This window comes from Drosophila rhopaloa, unplaced genomic scaffold, assembly GCF_018152115.1.
Source record: "Drosophila rhopaloa isolate 14029-0021.01 unplaced genomic scaffold, ASM1815211v1 contig_2, whole genome shotgun sequence".
NCBI lineage: Eukaryota > Metazoa > Arthropoda > Insecta > Diptera > Drosophilidae > Drosophila > Drosophila rhopaloa.
Genome location: NW_025335083.1, coordinates 12,314,690 through 12,330,368, shown reverse-complemented (window position 1 = coordinate 12,330,368; position 15,679 = coordinate 12,314,690). Strand labels below are relative to the sequence as shown.

General features: G+C 37.4%; 1 protein-coding gene across 3 annotated transcripts in view; it reads right to left on the bottom strand.

Moving 5' to 3' along the window:
- LOC108037952 (putative neural-cadherin 2) overlaps positions 1-15,679 on the bottom strand; it is a 93,675-nt gene that overhangs the window by 44,782 nt on the left and 33,214 nt on the right. The window contains exon 1 of one of the 3 annotated variants that reach the window (XM_044459596.1): positions 13,245-13,287. The exons of 1 other annotated variant lie outside the window; for it this stretch is intronic. The gene's annotated coding sequence lies outside the window, so the exon portion shown is untranslated. Of the gene's footprint in view, positions 1-13,187; positions 13,288-15,679 lie in introns of those variants that run through there. One more of the 3 variants, XM_044459595.1, reaches the window with a different exon arrangement.

Sequence of the window (15,679 nt, the reverse complement as noted above, 5' to 3'; positions counted from 1 at the left end):
TGTTTGCACGCTCTCCCAGCAAAACTGCATCCCAACAGCAACATAGCAAACGCTTCAAATGCGCTTAACAATTCAATTAGCGAGACATTGTTGGATGGATGGAACGAGGAGTAAGACTACTACGTGCCAGTCTTCTCAGCATCGGATTACCACTGGAAAGTGGGACTTTGGCTCAAGTTTCGCTGGTTTGCTAGCTGGCTGGCAAACAAATGAAACACCAAATATGCGCACACGAAATAATCAATCGTCCCTCGGCCAACGGGAACTTAAATAAAATGTAATTAATTACAGCTTGCCTTCATTGTTTTTGGTGGCAAACTTTTGCAGTAAGCTCCTCCCCCGGCATTCACTTAAGATGTAGAGCTGCATCCGAAGACATCCGACCGCAGGGAACAGGAAGCAGAAACTCTTGTTCAAATTGTTCTCCACCCGGCATTTGGCATAAGCAATTCTCGGTCTTAAAGGATTTCCCTGCACTACCTTCATCAGAGCATCCTGATGAAAGCTGCAAATTGCAAACGAGCTGAGGGCTTGCCTTGTTAATTTGTCTAAAACTTTGGGCCAAAGTCGATATTAAATCAGTTTTGGGCAAGAGAAATCTTCCTTTTGATATCCCCAGAGAGCTTTTGTTTCAGAGCCTTTAGTAAACCAATATATATACATAAGTAAATTTATTATAATTAACTAAAATACAACTGCTATTATGAAAAACATTTTATTTTGGATAAATAAAATATGTATATTTTTGTTTTGAATCTCTTAAAGGTTTTTTTTTAGGGTTTGGCCATCGTAATTATTATAAAGAAGAAATTCCAAGAAACTTAATTCCATTTAAAGTGAATAATGTGCCTTTCAAGCAGCAAAAGGTTGTACATCTGTAAGTTTGTTTTGTGAGCCATGGTCGTCCTATTATAAAGATACTCTACTGCGGCAGACGTGTCATGTTGTCATAGATACACAACAATCGACAGTCGGTGACTAATAAAATAAAATACCATAAAGGCAGCAATATAGCCAGCATTTATATGTATTTCACTGTGGCGAGTGCACAATTGTTCGACTGGCGGGACACTTGAGGACGAAATAACTAACCACAAGTGGAAGTCACACAAACGGAAACGGGCACCGGGAAACGGAAAAAGGGACACTAGAGGAGTCCAGGAGCAGCTGCAAAAGTTGGAAGTGAGAAAATAACATTTTAGCTTTCGTTGGCTCGTGACAGGCTCACGAGATCTCAGGGTCCTTATTTTCGCCACTTTCATCTGCCTGTCCGATGTCAGTCAGCAGGACTCTTGTTGCTCTCGTCCAGAATACATTTCTATGTAATGTGTATATATAAATATATATTTTACTCGGCTGGGCCGAATGAATGGGACGTGTTTCTGGGCGTCGAGTATTTATTGTGCTTTTATTTTGTCAACATTTCGTTTTTGGCCAAATGAAAATAAATTCAAATGATTTATTTACGAGCATTTGATTTATTTGATTTCCAGCATTTGCTTTTTTCGTCCGCAGTGCAATAGCTGCCACTCCCCGGAAAATCACCCCAGCCACACCCTTTGCACATGAAAATTGTATTGTATTTGCTCAGACTCAGTTTTCGGGTGGCGCTGTTTGATATGCCCCCGAATTTATTTTATGCGGAATGTTTATTTGATTTGCCCGCTTTTTTGCAGTTTCATTTTCGGCTGCGACAGTCAATAAAAATTGCAGTGTATATTTTTTTGTTCGCCCCACATACACACGTTATGTGGTGTCATAGCGCCATAGTTCAGTAGAATGGCGGAAAAAGTATTGCAGTTTTTGGCAGGATTAGAGTGACGGAGGCAATGAAATTTATGCATATACATGAAATAATTCGAAGCAGGATTGAAAAACATGGCAATAACTCTTTGAAATACTAGAAATAGTTTTTAGCCGATTGAAAGTAAACTCGATCAAGAATATAATTGATTTTATTTGCTGCGTATCAAATGTTTTTTAAACTTTTCCCCAGCGCAACTTTCAAGGCCAGAGAGTTGCGGAAAGTTTCAATGAAAAATATAAAACCTCATCAATTTTCTAGGCTTTTATTGGCTCTATTTATTTCGCTTTGCCTGGGCAGAAGGAAAAACTCAAAACGACCGGGAAAACTTTTTTCTTTGGGCAATTCCATTTGGTATTATTTATCTAATGGCATTTGTCGTCGGGCATAAAAATAAATAAATATATCTGGCCAGACCAGACACACACGCCCCCAGCTCAAGTGTTTATGATATTTTGATTTTATTTCATGCGAAAGTTTTGCGCAAAAGTTTGCCCCTCGCCCCATCCTCGTCAACATGCATTGATAATAATGACGCGCCCCTTACTGGGCTGCCCTGGCATTTTGTCATGTGACATAAACATTTTGTTCTCACGACTTTTGTTAGTGGCTCAATAAAAACGCCTCGCCCGGCACTTTTGTGCAAAAACTTTCTTTTATTAAGATTAAAAATGACAAAGGCGCAATATTAGGGGGAGTTCGCTCTACTTGGCGGCCCGTTGATAAGCGTCAAAGACACTCGCTTCTGCCGAAAGACAAACTCATTCTCGCTTTCGCATTCAAGTGGGTGTCACGCATAAATTTCATAAATATAAGCGTCATTATTTCTGGCTGCCATTTTGCGGCCGCCCCGCGATGGCGAAAAGAGCGAAAAGCTAAAGACGAATCAGCCACGCCCTCATTTTCCTTATTTCCCAGCCCTTTGTCACGTGCCGAAAAAACTTTTGTACACACTCTCACACGAACGACGCCAATGGAACTCATCTAAATGGCGCAATTGTGCGGGTCTCATGTGGAATTATTATTTTCCACTTAAGGATGTCGGTGTGAGAGAGAGCGTGAAAGTGAAGCGGAAAATCGTTTTTCAAAAGGGTGATTAACTCAAATTGAATTGTCAAAATAAGTCAGAAGTTGGTTATGTCTTAGAATAATAGTGGTACAAAATATTTCCATTATTGCAATGATCCTCAATTGATAGTTGTTAAAAGGCTACCTTCAAAACGGGAAGAAATGTTTTTAAATTCATAGTTGCCTTATATATTTTTTTATAAACATGTGTTTACTTAAACTTATAAGAAATTATTTTTTAATGTAATGTTATGTTTTGAAATTAATTAATGTATATCTTTATCTTGTTTTCCAACATGCTGCATATTATTTAAATTAAGTAGTTGGAATTATACATTTGTTGACCACAGATTGTAGTTTGTGAAGAGGGTAACCTCTGTTTAGCATTTATTATTAGCACTTGAATCCTCTCAGGCTTGAGACAATGTCCTTTCTATCTCCTTAGCCCCAAGCAATTTCGGCAGGCCATCACTCAATTCGAAGATCGCACTTCTGCAGCGCTTCGAAATTCTCTGGAGTCCGGGACTTCCATCATCGATGGCATCGCAAGTTGGACCGACAGCTAAAGTGACATCAATCAAGGCGCCCGGCCACGCCCCTAATGCGTTCACAAACACACTCAAGCACTCTCACACACGAGCTATCCCGTTATCAGCAGCCGAGCATATAATGCCGAAGCTTGTACGAGTTTGCTGTTGTTTGCTCGTTATATCAGCGCTTGAACTCGGTGCCACGTGGCGTATGAGTACTGGCAACGTCAATTGATTGACGATAGGGAGGAAAAGTAAATCAATTATTGTGGAGCCGAAGTTTCGCATTATATTGCCCTGACAAATTGCTGTTTGTTACCCAAGCAATCAAGTATTTGGATCATTAAAAAGTTGCCAGGGCCACAAAAGGATTGTGATTTCGTGCTCATCGAGAAAAACACAATAAATTTCGCGGCTATACTCTTCGGGCGTTATCTTACTTGGAACATCAAATTGGCATCGCAATGTAAACAAATTTTTTGTTAATATATACGCGGAGATAGATCAATAAGCCAGATACTTGGCTCTCTCACTTTGGCCCAAAAGGGGCTTGTTTACGACCGGACCTTATTTTGCATTATGGCCCCGCAGATTTATTTCGCCTTACAAAACTGTCCCATAAATATGCAAATTTTGCCCAGCAGAAGGAAATATACAAATAATACTCGAAAAGAGAAAAGAAGATTGTCAAAAGTATGTGAATAAATAAAAAACTGAGAGCTCATAAAACTGCATTATTGGACTCTTGAGAGGGGAAAGTGGGGCTCAGGATTCATTCATTCACTGGCAAAAGTGAAGCAGCTAAGGCTGACCGCAAATCACTTAAACTTTAGCGGAAACTCATTAGTTTCACTTGCAATTTTCCTGCTTCATTTCGCAGCTGGAAAATGCACAGCCAACTGAGCCACGAATGATTTTCATTGTTTCAGTTGTAGTGCGCAAAAGTTTTCCAGTCAGTTGGGTAGGTACCCTGAAATCGATGGAAATTAATTAAACTGCAGCTGGAGTAGATTAAAGATAGCTGACTAAGTGGAGCTTATTTCGTATTTATTTTCCACTCCATTTTCCACTCTCCTTCGATGTCTTTTTCCTTGTGAAAAGCCAATTAATGGACGTTTTATAGCCCTGAGTTACAAGCTGTTGCCACTGAGGTGTTGTTATTTGCGCCGCCTTTAACTAAACTTACTTTTATTATTTTATTGGACCCGCTCTCTCTCTTTCTCTCTGTCTTTTCCGTTTTGCTCGTTTTATGGACGAACTACAAGGACGTGCTTTCAGCGCGGCTTGCCAAGGCTAATATAACAAAGAATTTGTCTTGAGGACATGCCATCATTTGGGCCAATGATTACATTATGCGATAATGTAGCTCCATAAAAGGCTGCAGGGTGACAAACAGATAGTGCTCAGAAAGGGGCGGAAAACGGAGGGCGGGGCCATTTCGTTTGCCATAATAAGCTGTAAAAGTGACACATACAGTTGACCTGATTTTTCCAGCACATTCCTTTCTGGGCGCATCCTTGTTGCTCCTGCTTGTCCCCGTCCGCTTTGCTTAATCCAACTTTAAAATTATACACACTAACGATTCACACATACAGTTGGGAAATCGGTGGTGGCAAGGCGGAGGGGCGGGAAAAGCGGAGCCACGGGTAAAAAAGAGGCGCCAACAGAGCAAGGATTAAGTTTGAAGCACTGAACCGTGCGGGGAACTAATGCAGGACCCTGTGCGCTCGTCCTTGCATTTGCTACAATCACACATTCCCCGCTCACAGTTCACGGAGGGAAAATGGAGGAAAGCGGGAAAAATTCGCTACTTGTGTGGAAGTACATGCAGGAAAAAATAGACACTTATACTGAGATACAAATTGTATATTTTAAAGGAGACAACATTTGAATTTTGCCAACTAAGATGTAATTTATTTGAATTAATATTTAAATTTATATAAATCTTGAAGTCTTTAATCAATCTTGTTAATGTAATACATTTAACAGAATAGTGTAATTTTAAGTTTTTGATTTAAATGCTAAGGTTTTTAAATTGATGGCTTTGGAATATTTTTGTATATACCTATATCAGATGTTTCCACATTTTCCCTATTTTCCACCTTACAAACTTATTCTTTTCTGTGAATCTATTTGATGGCCCTGATTAAATAACTGTATTTTCTTTCAGTACATTTTCCCAGCGGTTTCTGTGGCGTTTTTTGTCTCCGCCTATTTCCCCAACTTTTCCTCTGGAGGACAGGAATGTGTGTGGGAAAAGTCCTTTCCGCTATTGCGCCTTAGTTAGCCCCTGAACAACGAAAGTGGCAGCACAAAAAAATTGCAATTAAAACGAGAAAAGAAAATCTTTGCAGGGATGAGATGACATTCAGTTGTTTGTCCGATGTTGCTTTGACGGATTAGCAAAAATTAATAATCTCCAAGTTATCTGTCATGCCCGGCGGTACTCTCAGCTGGCAAATATTTATTGCACGTTTTTAATATATTCCCAGGCTTTAAACACTCATCTTCTTGAAGTAAAAAAAATGCACCTCAATTATCTGCGAGCTTATCAAATTGCCTGAGGGTAATATGGGCAGCATGCCGTGCTAATTAAATTTATAAAAATTAATTTGCCAGCAACTCGCACAGCCAGACAAAAGTGCCAAAACGCTGCCGGCGGCAACAGTCAACAACAGTAAAAAAGAAAAAAATTAACTTAAAGAAGAAAAATATGACGCCAGTAATAAAGTAGCATCAACTGACTTAATTAGCAGCGAACTGCGTTCTGGCGCCTTTTCCGGTTTTCCCACCAGAGTTTTTCTTTCCCTTAAAAAAATTACAAACTTTGCAGTTTTAAAGGGAAAAGGAAGAGGACCCGGAGCAGTGACAATAATTTGAACATGTCTCAAGTTGATCATTAGCATATTTCATAGGCAGGCACGCCCAAACAGGACACAATTTTCCCCAAATGCTTTTCCCTTTGCCAGCTGTCAAGTCGGTGGAAATCTCTCTGCCAGCTGCTTGCTGCACATCGACATCTTTGACGCGCCAAAAATGCACTCAGCCGTGTGACCCATTTCCCCAGCTTTTCCTACCCCGGTTTTCCCATTTTCACAGGAAAGAGGGAGCTGCAACTGCCTTGCATTTTATCCAGGCTACTTTTGATATTTCCCGGGGATGCATTTCAGTTTCGCTCTACCTAGACCAACGAAATCTGCTCTGTAGTTACCATAAAATGATTTGATGAACGAGTTCTGTGCACAATTCGGAATTGCCCTAAGGTTTTTTTCGTGTTTTGTAGAAAAGTTGGCCAAGTCATAAGTTTGAAAATTTCATTTTTGCCAAGCTTAAAGGTGGCTTAAAGTTTGTGGAACAGAGAACTTGCAAAGAATGCTGTGATAAGTACACAGGATTATTGGTAAGAAGTTAGTCAAAGTTCAAAAGGCTTGCGGTAAAAGAAAGTTAAGGGCAGGATATATGTTCCGGTTCTGATTTTTCTTTTATTGAACGTAACTTTTTGGTTAGCATTTTAAATTAAAATTTCTTTAATCATTACAATTTCAGTGATATACAGATTATGACTATTTATTCATAACTTTCAGGGAAATAACAAAGGGTTTCCTATGCCCATAATCAAGATGCCTAATCTCGGATACACTTGATACACTTCTCATGTTCTTAGAACAGTCAAACCTTACTGGCTTTCACTCAATTAACATTCGGCCTATGAAATTCAGGAAAATCTCGTCACGTTTTGTTTTCTTTATGAAACATAACAAAGCCCGTCACGTTTTATTTGCCTTTCTATATGGTCTTAAGGATTATTCTGGAAAGGGAAAACTCCAGTGAAAAGGTTCCCCATTGAAGAGTAATATTATTTGCCTCGCTTCATTTTCTTGTAATATTTTCTTTATTTGCTGTGTTAATATACTTGAACTAAAGTGGTGGAAAAAGCCCTTTTCCCTCGCTCTCTGTATCTGTTTGCCACGCCCCTTATGCATATGCATAGCCCACTTTTGAGGGTAGTTGACTCAGCTGTCCAACTGTGTGGGCTCCAGTTGAGTTCCGAATGCCCTGAATGCCCTGCACCTTGCTACCACCTCTTCCATTTACCCGATGTTTTACCGCCCCCACGGCTGGTAACATACCAATTAATTTTTATTTATTTTAATGCTGCCCGTTTTCCTTGGGGGCATAGCACAATTCCCGGTTTTCAGATCCCGGCCACTGTTGCGAATTCCAGTTTCTGTTGCAAATTTATGCATCACTTGCATTTTATTGACCCACTTCTCTCTATCCATTTCATTTTTATTTTTGTGTTTCAGGACGACAACGAGAAAAGGTTGAAATTAAATTTTATTTTAGTAACTTTATTTTTGGGTTCACCGGAAAACAAAGTAAGCTTTTTTGCGTTACACAGAAAAACTTTCAGTCATTTTTTTATAGTATTATTTACCATTGATGTTCATGCAAAGTTCATTGGCAAAGTTTCTACAACAATGGGAAGTTAAGAAACTTTTAAAATTTGTAAGTCTATTTTTATGTAACGTCAAATACTGAAATATGAATAGCTTATATTTCAGCTTTTAAAATTGAGCACATTATGTTTTTGTTCTCTGGCTTGTTAGTTAATTAGGTGTTTCATTGAGCTTAAAATAAATTTTTTGTAACTAAATGATTGTCAGAAAGAGAGCAGGGGAAAAAGTTAAAGGAATTTAACTTTTCATGAATAACATTCCTAAACAGCTGTATTTATCGTTTTATTTTTTACTATGAACAATAAGAAAAGTATAAATGAAGTGTTCCATCTAAAATTATGTTGTAAATGATAACTGAAAAAAACTACCATATAAATAGATACAGTTTGGAGTAACGGATAACTATTAGTTTTTTAAGTGTAAGCAATGGTGTTTCTTGAAGTGTAATTCATATGAATTTACTTTAATTTACAAATTTTCATTTATCAGTGGGGAAAATATTTTTAATGCTTTCCAAACTCTTTAAAATTATTATGATATATTTTCAATTAAACTAAATGCCATTTTTCGGTACAAAAAAAATACTTTTCGGGATGCGGACTACAAAGTTTAAAATTCAAGTGGTTTTTTGTCAGGTGCTCGAAGCCAAAGCAAAGCGTTCGAGTGGCAAAAAATAAGTTAGCTCGCGTTATAAAGTTATCCATGCTCGACAGCTCAGTGGGCGGAAATATCCGGAGGGGGCGTGGCATGGCAAATGTTACGCTCGAAGTGCTCTTGAAGTGGGCGTGGTTATTTAATTAGGCTGTTCTTACCACTGCCACTGTGAATTTCATTAAATTGTTGTCATGTCGTCGCTCGTTTATTTGCGCTGCTCAAACATTTCTGAATAAATTAGCTGGCTTCCAAGTGGGTGGTAAAATTTTACAACATGTGTGTATAATAGAAATTTAATGAACAATTTTTGATGCTCTACATCTATTGATGTTAAATTTAGTCAGAAAAAAAACCTGCTCCTTTTCTAAGTAGTTGCAAATTTCATGATTGGAACAATGTTCCTCTTTTCTTTCAACCGCTTAAGATGGCTTTCAGTGGTCTTTCTTCTCTCACTTTTTAAGTCCCTTGATGGTTGCAATAAGGAGTAGAGATTGTTGAGAGGTTGCTCCTCAAATTTTGCCTTACTTATTTAGATATTTTTTCGCCGTTTAAAATTGCATGAACATTTTGCTTCTGCTTTGTTACTTGGCGAATCCGCTTTGTTCGATGCTTTTAAGTTTTATTGTTATCAGAAATAGAGCTTCAAGTGCTTTCGATCAATTTGATTGAAAAAAAATTTATCAATTTATATTTTAGACTTTGAAAGAACATTTGTGGTTTTTAAATTATCATATAAAAAAGTGAAAACATAATTTTTAAAAAATATTTTAAATTTTAAATATTATTATAAGTCTATAAAGCTTTGGTAAAGCCTTTTGTGAACGAAGTTTATTTTATATTTTTCCTAAATTATCATTGCTAATTTGTAAATGATATTTTAGTGTTAAGGGTTGTTTGTGCATGGAGTGTAATTAAAATAAGAATTGTTTAAATTATTTTATGAAAAAAACCTTAATCCTTGATAAATAAATAAATAAATGTGGTTTAGATTTTAGAATTCATTCTGACTTAATTTATTTGTATAGCTTTTGTTTTTCTGCTTGTGTTTTCAGCTGTTAAAATGTGACAAACGGGATGGCTTTTGATTTGTGCCAGAATGCCCATTGAAAATGGTTCTAATGAAGCGTGGGCACTTCAGTTTAAATTGATTGGCGGCTGGCAGGAACCGCCGGCCACAAAATGTATGGCATTGGATTCCGCTGCCACTGCGGGGCATTTGGGCATCCGCCATGAATCCGCTGAGGTGTGAAGCCCCCAAATGTTATTGGGGCACGTTCGCGGATCGGCTCGTGAGCAATTAGATGCAATAAATCACAGCTGCTTATCTGGCAGTCAGCTGCGGGTCTCTGATTCGATTTCCCCGGCTCCGACTGCAAATCTGGATCCTCTTGGAGGCCCTGGGCCTCCGTTTGGGAGCCACCAAATTGCTCACATGGCTGCCTCTCGCCTCACAGCCAATCGCACCCACATATCGAGAGACATTTGGCGGAATCGCAGACCCGCGGCTTTTGGCTTGTGTAATGGCGCGATGGCGCATCCCAATCCCCATTCCCATTCCCCATTCCCATGGATATATGGCCAATTGCTGGCGCAGCGGTGAGAGTCGCAACTATTTTATCTGTCGCACATCACAGCCGGCAAATATAATAATTTTATTTTATTGCAGCTCTTTGGGCTTGTGCTGAGATATTAACTGCGAGGGTGGAATAAGTGTCTTCTTAAAAGCAATGCCAACTGTCAATACATATTGATTTAAGTCTCTCCGAAATAAAATAAACTTAAAGCATCATGCAAGTAAGTTAACTATTAATGCCTAAAGATACAGAAAGACTAAGAAAGTGATATTTTGGGGATCTGTTGCATTTTAAAACATTTTATTAATAATAAATTTTATGATTTTATAATTTGTATTTGAATAAATTATTTATTTCGTATTTTTTGTTTGTTTTAAAATATTTATAAAAATCTACTAATGAGGCTTTACTTTAGTTTCATATCTCTGATGGATTGCCCAAATTTATCATCAAAATTAGGCCAAACTATTTATCTTTATCTTCGAATTGTTGAATAGGTCAGCAAGTGAAGCAGCTCGAGCGTATGAATTCAAGGACCTCCATTAAGATTGAAGGCAATCAGGGGGATTTATGGCTGTTGGCTTTTGGATTACCGTATGATTTCGCTGAGGATGAAATTTGCGCTCGATGCGGACAAGTTATCCGGGCCGCACAATTGCTTCCTTAACCTGGCTTAACATTTTCTGAGCCCGTCTCCATTATCCAGCAGACAATGCTGACACACGTACCCTAATCATAATGCCACGCATCGCTTTTTATGTGATGGCATGTAAAGCTCAGCCACGACCCGACCCAAAAAGCCACAAAAAATAATGACACCGCAGACTCACTTACGCCAAATGAACCCCAGATGATAAATTAAGAGCGGCAGACATTTCACTTGCAGCCATTGGAGCGGAAGTGGGAGTTCAAGTGAAAGCCAGGTGAAAACTGAAGTGTGAAATCACCGAGATTCTGTGTACTTTCACCAGGGCACTCCCTTTGGTGGCGTTTAATGCGAAATAAACTTGGCATATGTAGTGCCATTTAATTAGGTGGATGCGCAAATGCAAAAATCGTGTCTACGGCTCAAATCAATTAGCAGAACGGCAAGGAAATGGGTAAAGAGGATGTCCATCCGGTTAATGGCTTGATTTATGCAACTAATTAGCAAAAGCATAATTTCGGGGAATATTATTATTTTATTAAGTTGCATATTATGCGAAATATGATTACGGCAGAGGGATAATAACAACGATGACAGAGGGACAACCCGAATGATATATCCACCCATCAGTCGAGCACTAATTATGCTGCTGCATAAATCATATTGTCCGTAATCGCAGCCTGATATTTACACATGAATTTGGTTAGGGTTTGGGTTGGGCTTAGGGCCCTCAGCCATAAATGTCAATTATGGCTTAGTTTTCGGAGCTCCTGCTCAACTTTGGCGTAAAGTGTTGATTGATAAATTGATTGATTGATTGATTGCTAGTTTGATCGTTAGCGCTTGGCAGAAGCGCTCCTATTTTTTGCAGTTTTGATTTTTAGCCGCTTCTGCTGATGTCATAAATTGAGATTAATCATGTTTCTGATGGGCTTTTTTTTGTGGGATTGACACTGTGTGAACATAACATGAATGGCACTTAAGCCGCTTAGTGTTTTCAGATTTGTGGACCGAATGCGATGTTGTGACATTGTTGCTGCATTGTCCATAATTGTTTGCGTTATGCGCTCAATTTGTGATATATTTACTCGTGTGCAGTCGTTTAGATTTGTTTGGACTCGCCGCGGGGTCGACATGTTTATCTTTCACAGTTCATTATACAAGGCATAAGCTTGTTGGCATGGATGATCCATTTAGTGGGGGGGGTTATTTAAGCTTTGGTCCACCAAAATCACTCATTTCAACTACAATTATCGATGTTATTGCACAATTTAAAATGATTTAAATTACTTGTTAAAATAGGTTTCCATTTGCCATAAATCAAAGAGAAATACAACGGTTCTGAGATTTAATGCCAAAAATGGTATTAATTTGGTTATTAAAAAACAATAAATTCAAAAAAAATATATAAAAATATTTAGCTTGCCATTTTTTTATTTAAGTTTTATAATCATAAATTAGAAGATTCCCCTAAAAGAAATCTTTAATTTATTATTCGATTTAAAAGACCAAATCGAATAATAAGCAAAATAAATAAATAATCTTTCAATATGTTCAATGGTGTTTTAATGATAAAATATATTCTTAGAAATAATTAAAACATTAAGTCAAGGAAACACATTTTAAGCATTTTATTTTCATTAAATTAATTTTCCATTTTTCCATGTAATTTATTTTATCAGCATAATTAAACTGAGACTAATAAGCTTCACATCACGAAAATGTTCAGATATGACAGTACTTATTGTCGTTCAATTTGTGTTCTATTTTTTCTTGACATTCATTTAATTTAATATAGTCAAACTTCACTCCACAAATTTGTTCAGCCAAAGAATTTTAATAGCGCTATTCATAAACTGTTTTATGCTAATTTTATTTTGCCACGCTCCGTTGCTTTGGGAACTTTTTTTTACATTCCTACGGACTGCTTTATTAGTTTTATTGCATTTTTACTTTTAATTAAATTTCGGATTACACACAAATTATTTTTTCACACCACGAAAGTTTTGCAAATTCTTTTTCAAAACTTTTCACACCGTTTTGCCGCGCAAAACTGCTTAATTAATGTGCACGTGCGTGTAAATTCTGTGAATAGTTTGACACCATTCTTTAACCATTTGCAGTTAATTGATTACATATTCCATTAATCATTATGAGACCACACGTTTTGGTTGAATATTAATTAAAGCAGTCGCACGCACGCATTGAATGTGATAAAATGGCATTTAAGCGAGGACACAACATTCTAGCACGCGGATATTTCAATTTAATTCTTTGCATTATTTATTTGGACTGAATATGATTGCCATGGAAATTTGTGCGTTATCAGCGCGTCGCGAATAAATTCTCGGCTATCATATCACATTAAAATAATTTATCTCCTTCATTATTTGTTGTTGTGTTTGGCCCGAAAAGGACCTCTAGATTTTTGCTCCCGAAACCCAACTTTACATTCGGGTGTAATTTTTCATGCTTTTTACAACTCAGCCACTCGGAAAGCACACACACATATTTCCGGGCACTCGGATGCCGAAGAACGCGCACACCGCCGTCAACAACTCAAAATGTACTGAAAATGTATCCTGCGACTTCGATGTCGGGATGCTGCACTGTACAGTGGGCTCTCTGTACAGTAGCAATTACAGTGGCACTTACTGCTATGCTATTTGAAGGACATTTCCTAATGTGATAACGTGCGATAGCAGGAGAGGCCTCAGTAGGTTAGTAGGTTGCCAGTAGCCGGCTTTCGTACAAAGGGACTTTTTCTCTTGCCGGCTGCTGTTGGTAGTTAACAGCTCTGTTAACTCAACAAGTCAGAGTAAATAAGTTGGCTGCAGTAACGTGCACCAATAAGTAGGCTATGGATTTTTTAAGAAGCTAATTGTTCATTTGGTCACGTTTCCTCCTCCTTATGAGCGGATTATAGTAGGTTTTAAGATGACAATACAATTCAATATACAATTATAATATATTCCAAAAGCAAAAATTTTGTCTCTTAGTTTTATAGCTTGAATTTAAACAAGGAAAGTAAACTCTTTCGTTTTGTTAGAAAAACTTTTGAAATGTTAATGGTTTTTATAATAAAATTTATTTAAATATACAAATTTAATATGTGTTACGTTTGAATATCTATTATTTTTATTAGGTGTAGGGCTTAGTAAAAGTAGTTTGTCAAATTTAGTTACCTTTGTTTAAATTTTTTGAGGTGGTTTTTAATGAGTTTCAATTTAAAAACAAAAGACTCTCTAGAATGTTGTTCCTGGCAAACCAAGTTAAGCATTTATTTGCATCTCTTACAGAACAACTCTCTTTATTTCACAACAGCTGTCGATGCGAGCACACTTTTACAGACATTAAATTCTCTCAACCTTTTTTAATATAATATAATGTAAGGTTCTCTTATCATCCCCAACATACCAAAGACTCTCTTACTCTGTTAACGCTCATTTGAGCAACTTTTGTTAAGGGTTAAGCCTAGCTTAAGTCCGAATGGACGGAAAGTTAATTGAATTACTTATAACCTGCCTATGCGTGTTGAAAAGTGACTTGGAATTGTGAACAATTTTTAATTAGTACAGGGTCTGTCATTATTCAACGGGATTTTGTTAAGTTCTGTTAACATTCAACGGGATTTTGTTAAGTTCTGTTAACATTCCCAACATAAACTAGACGGGCTAATGTTAAGTTCTGTTAACATCCCCAACATAAACTAGACTCTCTTCCACTGTTAACGGAAATTTGACCAACATTTGTCGTGGGTTAAGCCCAGCATAAGTCCCAAGTTAATTTATTTTCTTATCTTTACCTAAACATATTGAAAGGTGATTTGAGGTTTTTAGCTAATATTGCGTCTGCCATTATTCAACGAAATTGAATCGAATGGAAACTTATTTAAGGCTTCCTTATCACCCCCTACATACAATAGATTCTCTGCCTCTGTTAACGCCCTTTTGTCATGGGTTAAGCCCATCATAAATCCCAATCCCGGCAAGTTAATTGAATTACGTATATCTAACCTATGCATATTGAGAAGTGATTAAAGAATTTTCAATTAATACTGCGTCTGTCATTATTCAACGGCATTTTGTGGCTAAGCTGGCAATTAATTCCTTAAATTTTGCGACTTGGAAAATGTCGCCATTACTCTTGATGGTGGGTGTGCGAGCCTTTGCCAAGTGCACGTGTGTGTAACGATTGTTGCATAATTTAAGTGCCTCCCAACAAAAAATGAAAAAGCATGACAAAAAGCAGAAAAAAAATGAAGGTACGTGGAAAGTTGGAAAATGATTTAAGCCGTTCCGGAGTCAGAGTGCGGCCATGTCAGCGTGTGTGAATCCGTGTGGGTATGTGGGCGTGTGTGGGTGGCAGTGGCCATTACTTTGTATTTAATAAAACAATGTTGTCGACGCCCCAACCTGAGTGTTCGCCCCTGTCAAAGGTATTATCCCGGGCACTGGATATTGGACATTGTTGGTCGAAAAATCTCGGAACCCTCCACAGTTGCTATGGAACAAAAAAAATCCACAACTTATTTATTTAATGTTCACGCTTCACTCTGTCTATTTGTATTGTGAATTTGGCTTTTTGTTATTGTACAACCAATAGCGAATGTTGCATTAAAAACATATTTTTTCTGTTACTTACGCTTGTGTAATTGCCATTCAAGGATTTTAGTTCACTTACCTGAAAAAAAGTAAAAACAAATTTAATTAACACAATTATGGCATTAATTATAGGCAGGAAAATATAATATTTTTATTAACGAACTTGAACAGCCTCGCTGCATCTAAATAAACAGCTTCTACTTTATTGGGCTTTCTGACAAAGTTGTATTATTGGTTTTGCAATAAATTTATATTTATACAAATTTATTTATTGTATGTTTTTTTTATACCCTTGCAGAGGGTATTATAATTTTGGTCAAAAGTGTGCAACGCAGTGAA